Genomic DNA, 8,939 nt, shown 5'->3' on the forward strand with positions numbered 1-8,939 from the left:
TTTGAGTCCCATATCTGCCCTTAGTTGTGTGACCTTGAGCAAACCATTTAAGCTCTTTTGAGTCTGTTTCTTTACCCATAATAATAGTCCCTACAATAAGGTAAATGCTTGATAAGTGGCAGACACTGATGTCCCTGCCCTCGGTGAGAAGATTAAACAGCATAGTTCCCTTATTCTTTTATCACTCTTATTTTGTGCCTTTTCCCCCCTCTTTCAAGAGCACCCCTGATGCTTATTTCAAATAAGCATGTAGGTAAACACTGGGCTGGGGGAAGGCAGGGGAAGGTCCACTGTGACTTTCCTAGAACAGACTCAGCTTTTCCCCTTCCTTCCCTCTACCCTTTCTCTTCATTATCTTTCTTCTACCTTGGGATTTTTATATTTTACTTACAAATGTATGTTAACCGCTTGCTCTGGGCAACTGTAAAGCCCTGGGCTAGCTGGGACCAGTAGGGGTGGGGTGTGCAAAGGGAGCAGAGAGGACAATTTTTTTTTTTTACTACTTCTCAAAGCATGCAGGATCTTAGTTCCCTGACTGGGGATCAAACCCACATCCCCCTGCCTTGGAAGCATGGAGTCCTAGCCACTGGATCGCCAGGGAAGTCCCGGATGGGAACAGAATTATATACACTGAAGACAGAGTCCTCCTTCAGAAGTGTTCCCAGTCCTGTAGGCACTGAACCAATCCCTAGGTGGTGGGCACCCAGCGCAGCTGAACTAATTATTAAAATATTTACATCGTTGCAAGTCAGTAATCCCTGCCCTAGTGCTGTTCCTTGCTGCAGAGCAGAGAAGGCTCCACTGTGCTCCAGCACCAACGTCCATGCTGATTGGCCGGTGCCTGGCCTGAATTTTGAATATTGCCCCTAAGCAGGTTGGTTGGACTCCACACAGAATGAACTACGGAGGATGGAGAATGCAGCCTGGAGGCTGAGCTGCCAAGTCCCATCCCGGTCATAGTTTTAAAATCAGAGACTGGGGTTCTCACCAGAAGCAGTGATGGGTCTGAATTCAGGTCAGGCACACCAGAAGCTGGTGCAGTGCTGGCTGAACGCCCATTTCTCATGGAGCACGGGGCATCCCAGAACCCTCTCAGAAAATGATCTATTCCTACTGGCCCCTGAGAATTAAGATCCAGTACTTGCTGCCTTCCTGGGAAACCCAGGTATGAGACATCATTCCTGAGTTTACGGTTCCTTAATAGAAGCTGACTTTAGCTGATTTAGGGGCTTGGATGATAAAGAATTCACCTGCAATTCAGGAGACCCGCATTTGATTCCTGGGTGGGAAAGACTCCCTAGAGGAGGCTATGGCTACCCATTCCTGTATTCTTGCCTGGAGAATCCCATAGACAGAGGAGCCTGGTGGGCCACGGTCCATAGTGTCACAAAAGAGTCAGGCACAACTGAAGCGACTTAGCATGCATGCACTAGTTGATTTTTAGGAGAAAGTGAATTTGTTGAAAGGAGATTGTGTGGCTCATAAAATCCAAAGGAAGGCTGAAGAAAAGACTCAGAATAAGGCAGGATTCAGGTCAGTTCTCCAACACAGAACTCTCTAGTCAGGGTTCACAGTGGAAGTGGAGAGCTAAGCACTCACTGTCTTTTGGGTCTTCCTTTGTTCTACTCAAAAGTCATTCCCAGGACACAGTCTGATTGGTCCAGCCTGGGTCACACCATTGCACCTGGCCAAATAAGGCAAGGCGCCTGATTGATAGCTCTACACGTGGGAAAAAAGCAATGCTTTAAGAGGAAATTAGGGTAATTTACCAAAGGAAGGAGGCATGGATTCTGGGTGGTGAAAAACGACCCTGCTAATCACCTGCCTCTCTATCCTATGTCACAGTTCAAGTGACACCCTATCTTCAGCTCCCAGGGGTTAGATCCAGGCAGAACTAGATCCCCATACTAATGGTACTTTAAACTTCTAGAGGCCACCAGATCAAGCCAGTCAGCCTGGGTTCCTACAGCCTTGTTCTTCCTACCTCCCTGGGGATAAACAATAGGCCAACATCTGAGGGGGCCATAAGGAATTTTTACCTGAAGTAGACAAACTTTAAGACTATCAGAACTCCTTCCTTCCCTCCTTCCTTCCTTTTTCCCTTCCTTCATTTGTCAAACAAATAATAAGGGTCTCCTGTGCTGGGTACTAGGGACACGGAAGAAACTAAGATAGAGACAGTCTCTACTTTTGCTTATGGGCTCTGAATGGCCTATGTAGACAGCCATTCGCCTGTCCACCATTAGTCACCACTGGTGGCTTTGTCCATGATATGGACTTGTCTTCATCGTGGCTATCATGTTTGAGGCTCCAATGGAAGGTGCTGCCTGGGGATGTGTCCTCTTTCTTTCTGTCAGAGGACTGGTTTATAGAGAGGGGGTATATGTGTGAATGTGTCTCTGTGTGTGTGTCTGTGTGTGTGTGTCTGTGTGTGTGTGTGTCTGTGTGTGTGTGTGTCTGTGTGTGTGTAAATCTGTGTGTGTGTCTGTGTGTGTGTCAGTGTGTGTATGTATCTGTGTGTGTGTGTCTGTGTGTGTGTCTGTGTGTGTGTAAGTCTGTGTGTGTGTCTGTGTGTATGTGTCTGTGTGTGTGTAAGTCTATGTGTGTGTCTGTGTGTATGTGTCTGTGTGTGTGTGTGTGTGTCTGTGTGTGTGTAAGTCTGTGTGTGTGTCTGTGTGTATGTGTCTCTGTGTGTGTGTGTGTGTGTCTGTGTGTGTGTCTGTGTGTGTGTCTGTGTGTGTGTCTGTCTGTGTGTGTCTATGTGTGTCTGTGTGTCTGTGTGTGTCTGTGTAAGGGATGAAGGGATGGAGAGCCAGCTGAGCAGGGAGGCAGGCCGACTTCCCCTGTATATTATCATGGACTTTGAGGAGCAAAACAGAAACCGAGGAGGGTTGACAGGGCAAATGTCCTTTTGGAGAGTCCTGCTCAGGAAGCCAGCTTGCTTTTGCTTTGATCCTGGTCCTTGGCTCTGTCTGACGGATGACATCTAAATACAAGACAGAGAGCTAGACGGCGGTGTGCCTCAAGAGACACAGCTCACCTATGCTTCCTGTGGCCCCATCTGGGGCTCCTGTCCCCAGTTTCTACCGACTCTACAGGAATGAGTCCCTTCTCTTGATTCCTTTTCTTTAAAGATCTGACTTGTGCTCACTCTCCATATGTTAGTTGAATGGAATTTTGTTGCTTGCATTCTATTGTCAGAATAAGAATTGTCTTGGATTCAGTACAGTGCAATCACTCAGTTGTGTCCAACTCTTTGCGACCCCATGGACTGCAACACACTAGGCCTCCCTGTCCATCACCAACTCCTGGAGCTTACTCAAACTCATGTCCATCGAGTCAGTGATGCCATCCAACCATCTCATCCTCTGTCGTCCCCTTCTCCTTCTACCTTCAATGTTTCGGATTATACACTCCTAAAAGGCAGGCACTGTGTGAGCTGAGGGGTAGAGGATGTAAGGTGTCCAGGGTCCCATCAAAGATTTGAGTCTTCACTTTAATAGTCATCTGGAATAACTTTGACCCTCTAATCATGCCCTGTGCCAGCGGGCAGTTGATAAGCAATTGATGTGAATAATACTGACTTCACTTAGAGAAGATGCACCAATAGGGATGGGCAGGACCTGCTGCTGATGAGACAACCTAATTTCACTGTTCCAACAGCACAGCTATGAACAGCCGATCTCCAAAGTTGATCACTGACTGCACATAGCAAGATGGTTCCGAAAGTTTAGCGTCAGTATCTTAAAATGCCTCGAGATGGGGAAATGAGATATGTTGCTTTTCACTTTTCAGAATTGGATGCGTCTCTAGAGAAAGTAGAAAGGGAAAATTTCAGAGATGCTACTGGGCTTCTAAACTTTGGTATTTATACTATATATTTGCTGGTTTTGAAATTTTAAATCTATTGATTTTATATAAATATATATATATTCAGTTTTGGCCAGCACAGAAGTTTTATTCATCTCTCTCTTACCCCTTTATTCTTGTGTTCAATGCATATTAAAAAGTAACGACATAGAAAACAGAGCAAATATTTATTAATACATAACACGTACATAACAATACACCCTAACTATCCTCCTGGTGGCTCAGATATAAAGCGTCTGCCTGCAGTGCAGGAGACCTGGGTTCAATCCTTGGGTTGGGAAGATCCCCTGGAGAAGGGAATGGCAACCCACTCCAGTACTCTTGCCTGGAAAATCCCATGGAAGAGGAACCTAGTGGGCTACAGTCCATGGGGTCACAAAGAGTCGGGCACCACTGAGCGACTTCACAACATGTACATTAATGAGTCGTGTTTCTTAATCGACTGTAGTTTTTAGCATATTTCTTTAGATCATTTCACTTTTTATGAAAGTATATTAATTTGTAATGGAAGATGTATATCATCATAAAAAGTGGAAAACCACTAAACTTATTGAAATAAATATACACTGACTAAATAAGTTTTACTTGAGTATCATCTAAATCATCCTGCATTCTAAGCAGGCACTGTGGCGATTGAGTGGAACTTTGAAAAATGGATAGAATTTTAAAAAGCTAAGGTGGCATAATAAAGTGAGGCATCTATGCCATTTAGATCAGATTCACCTCATGCTACTTAAATCAGAAAGGATAGGGAATCTTATTAAAAATGAGGATTCCTGGGTCCCACTTCCAGACTTACTGAAGAGATAATAGCTAGATGAGCAAAGGCTTGATGAAAGGGAAGTTTGAGATGTGGACAAGGACATGAACGAGGACTATGAACAGCCTGGCCGATCCACAGGGTTTGCTTCCAAGAGACGAGAGGTGGACAGGAGTGTCAGGGTGGGTTAGTAGGCCGTCCTGGACAAAGCGAGGGTTCTGCAGTTAGGTGAGAGGGGAGAATGGCCTTGAGAGGTCAATCATCAGTCTCTGCCACTGTTCCTAACCTTGGTCTTTCATCAGGAATCCTCCAGAAGAAGCCAGACAAACCTCCTAAGCATCAGTGAAATTTGTCTCTGTAAATTTCTCCTCTTAAGAGGGGGCTCTTTAGCTCTGCCTGCTGGTAGATTCTTTAAACCAGAATCAACTTTTTATTCCATTTCCTCGAAGTAGATTAACTCAAATCACATATCAAGCAGTTGAGAAACAACATTTTCAGGAGGAAGGGACTTCTCTGGCAGTCCACTGGTTAAGACTTTGCCTTCCAACGCAGAGGGTGAGGGTTCAATCCCTGGTCAAGGGGCTAAGATCCCACAAGCCTTGCAGCCAAAAAAACAAAACACAAAACGGAAGCAATATAGTAACAAATTCAATAAAGACTTTAAAAATAGTCCACGTCAAAAAATGTTTTTAAAAAAAGATTTTCAAGAGGAATATGTCTCTATTCCTTTCCAGTCCCCTGGTATGCACAATAGTAGCCAGTCATCCACATGGTGAGGATTCCATTACATACATACTGGCTACCAAGTCTAAAATGCACCACTGGGCATCGTTCCCTCAGCCTAGGAACCTTGGATACCTCTTAAAATGCTAATCCCCTGAGACAGAGGTAAAGATGACTTCGTCTGTCCCACCTTAGCGTTGGTCTTAGTTCACGTAGCCTTCGTTTTCCCCCTTGGAATTCCTGGGCCGCTTGGGAGCACTGACTCCCGTGAGGCAGAAGGAGGCCAGGGCAGCACAGAGAGCCGGCCTGTCTGTCCCAGAGAGAAATGGAGTCCCCAGCCGGCTGGGGAAACTGCATGCGAAGCTGCAGCTGCAGCTGGGACACTGACTGGAGGTATGAATAAACACTGCTGGGAAGTTTGGGTCCAGCAGATGGCAACCCCGTGACCTCTGAGCTGACTTTACCTCCCTCTCTCTCCCCACCCACGCTTCTCAGCCCGAAGACCAAAATTCTGGCTTTCCTGTAATTTGTTTTGACACGATCTCAGGGAAGAGCGCTGCAAGCAAGAGACGAACACTGAGGACAACAGGAACCCTCTGTCAAACCGACAGACGATGATGTGCCCATTTCTTGCTGCATAGGGCATTCACCTCGCCGGGGCGTTCCGCAGAGACATGGTTAACCCAGATCAGACTGACACATTGGCAGGCCTCTGCAGGGCCACCCTCAGACCTGGGCAAAAGAGGTCCCTGCTCTGGACTCGCCCCATTATGGGAACTCCCCTCCTCCTGCTATACCCCTTCTCATGGGGCCCTGAGTCCTGAGGACTGAAGGGATGTGCCTACCCAGAGCCCTCTGTCCCTTTAGACCATGCTCCATATTCTCAGCACGTTGGAATCCCCTGTCAGTGTCCCTAGCTGTCTTCCAGCAGCTGTAACCTTCTTCCCCGGATAACTCTTCACCAGAGTAGATCAGACCCTGGTAGGTGCCCCCCTGGACCTGAGGGAGTGGCCCACGGATGGCTTCTATGGAGGAGGGGTGTGGGTGGACCGGTCTCGTAGGCTGGTTATGTCCACCGCCATCCACATGAGGCCTCTGTGGAGGAGCCGGAGGAGGGACGAGAAGAGAACTGGTTGCAGCCTCAGGGCTGTTTCTCCCTGTGCTGCCTTGCGCTAATACGAAGTTCTGCAGCATCGCAGGCCTTTATATTCAAACCCCATCTTCCAGGTTGTGAGGAAGGTCCATTTATCAAGGCAAGAGAAAAGAGCGTATTTTGTCTAACACAGTTAACATATTTTATAAGTTTGATACCAGTAAATCTTTAGCCATAGGGTACGTGGCCTCTGTACTTTTGCTACAAGCCCTGCAAATATGAGAGGCAAACCTCCTCCACACACACATTTTGTTTGATCGGCAGAGGGTTTTAAAAACTGGAGGAATTCATGTAGAAATTCTGATTTGGGGCTTTTCTTGGAGAATTGGAAGCTCTGGCCACACTGGCCCTGAATTCCAGGGCAGCATGGAATGTTTTGCTGTTTGCAGCTGTTTGCTTTCAGCAGGTAAGCGCTCATTGTTCAGCCGGCCACATTCCCAGCCACTCCCAGTTGTCCTGCGTCCAGTGAGTTTCATGTACTTACAGTGCCTCCCTGGGCCCTGGAGGGATTTATATGTGACTGGTCCACCCACCTGAGGGACTATCTCTGTCATGGGTAGGAGGCTGAGACAGAGCCTGGATGGTGGGACATCCGAAGTCAGGGCACTGGACATTGAGACCTCTCTGTAGCTGCCCCTCCAATTTCCCTGTGTGGCAATGAAGTCAGCTTTGACACTCACCCTAGCCTTCTGTGGTCTCTGTCAGACTGATCAGAAAGGAGAAGTGGAACTTCCCAGGCTCATTAGAAAGTAGCGAATGAAAGGGGAAGAGAAGTCCTTGCCGAGAGACAGGAGCGGCACACGTGAGCCCTGCATTTCTGGTTATGGCTCTGAGTGTCATTCGGAAGGTGCCCAGCACTGGTCATGTGCCTCCTGCGGGGGGTTTCTGGGGGGAAATCACAGAGCTAGAGCAGGGGTGGGGACAACATCTCTGATTGGAGGGAGGCCCAAGAGAGATCTGGTCCAGGAAGGGCTAGCTGGAAAGTTCTGCTTCCTGAGACTGAGAGAGAAAAATCAAATTCTAGTCAATGCAGGCCATATCTCAAGGGGCCATTGGCGGCTTTGCTTTGCCTGTTAACACAGGTGTGGGAAGGAGCTACCCAAAGCATCAGAGCTACCAGAAACCAAGCCCTGAAGGAAATGGAGGAGAGTTCCTTCTTGACATAGCCCCTCATCCCAGGCTACACCAAGTTCGTGCACTGGAAGGGGAGGCTCATTTACCAAGTTCTGCTGGGACACCAAAGGTTAGAATGCAGGATTCTGCAAGCAATGCTAATCCTTGGGAGAGGTCTTCCGGCCTGTCTCCAACAAGCTCCAAGCCCCCTTCCCGCATGCCGGGCCTCCATGGGGAATCGACTTCAGGGATGAGAGCTGAATGGTGGCAATGCGCTTTCAGAGGCCCTTGGGCTGCACGTCTCCCATAGTTAGGCCACAGGGAGGTCAAGTGGCCACGTGCTAGGACGCAGCACTTCCAGGCCTCTGCAGAGTTTAGTAGTCACACTAGTACAACACTAGCATAATCCCAGCGGGTAGGAAAGACGGGCAGGGAAGGTCCCTGAAACCTTGCCTCAAGTCAACCAGAGCTGTCAGCGGGCAGGCCCACGAGATGCTGGCACAGGGGAGCAAGCTTATTCCTCCCTTCCCCCCATGCTCGCTGCATCCCAAGACAGCTACCAGCAGGGAGGCCACAGGCAGCGGCTCTGAAGGACCACGGGGTGGGCTGCGGAGGCTGCTAAGGGGCTGCATCTGACACCTTCCATGCCAGTCCCTGTCATTTTGGGTCCCAGCTGGCTCACCAGGGGCCATGTGTGTGTGTCTGGGTTGGGGGGGGGGGCGGTAGAGACAGGTCCTGCCATGGCTCTTGGGCAGTGGTATGGGTAAGGCCAGAGGGCACTTGGCCTGGGGATTTCTGAGGAGCAAGTGGACATCCAAGCAGGAAAACCGGAGCACACTGGTTTCAGCTCTGCCAAAATTTGTGAGTTCGTAGCCCTGAAGATAATCCTATGTTATCTGAGCCACATAACAGGACTGATGCTGAAGCTGAAGCTCCAATACTTTGGCCAACTGATACAAACAACCAACTCATTGGAAAAGACCCCAGTGCTGGGAAAGATTGAAGGCAGGAGGAGAAGGGGATGACAGAGGATGAGATGGTTGGATGGCACCACCGACTTGATGGACATGAGTTTGAGTGAGTTCTGGGAGTTGGTGATGGACAGGGAGGCCTGGCGTGCTGCAGTCCATGGGGCCGCAAAGAGTTAGACACGACCGAGTGACTGAACTAATCTGAGCCGCTGCTGCCCTCAAACCGTGGAGCCTTGAGGAGACAGCAAAGCTGTGTGTGCGCTATCCCAGCTTCCCAGGGGAGGTGGAGTCCTCAGCAGGACACTGGTGCCTGTGTCTCTGAACCACGGGTTGCCCCGCAGAGAGGAAA

The sequence above is a fragment of the Bison bison genome, unplaced genomic scaffold (genome assembly GCF_000754665.1).
Source record: "Bison bison bison isolate TAMUID 2011002044 unplaced genomic scaffold, Bison_UMD1.0 scf7180017864368, whole genome shotgun sequence".
Classification (NCBI taxonomy): Eukaryota; Metazoa; Chordata; class Mammalia; order Artiodactyla; family Bovidae; genus Bison; species Bison bison.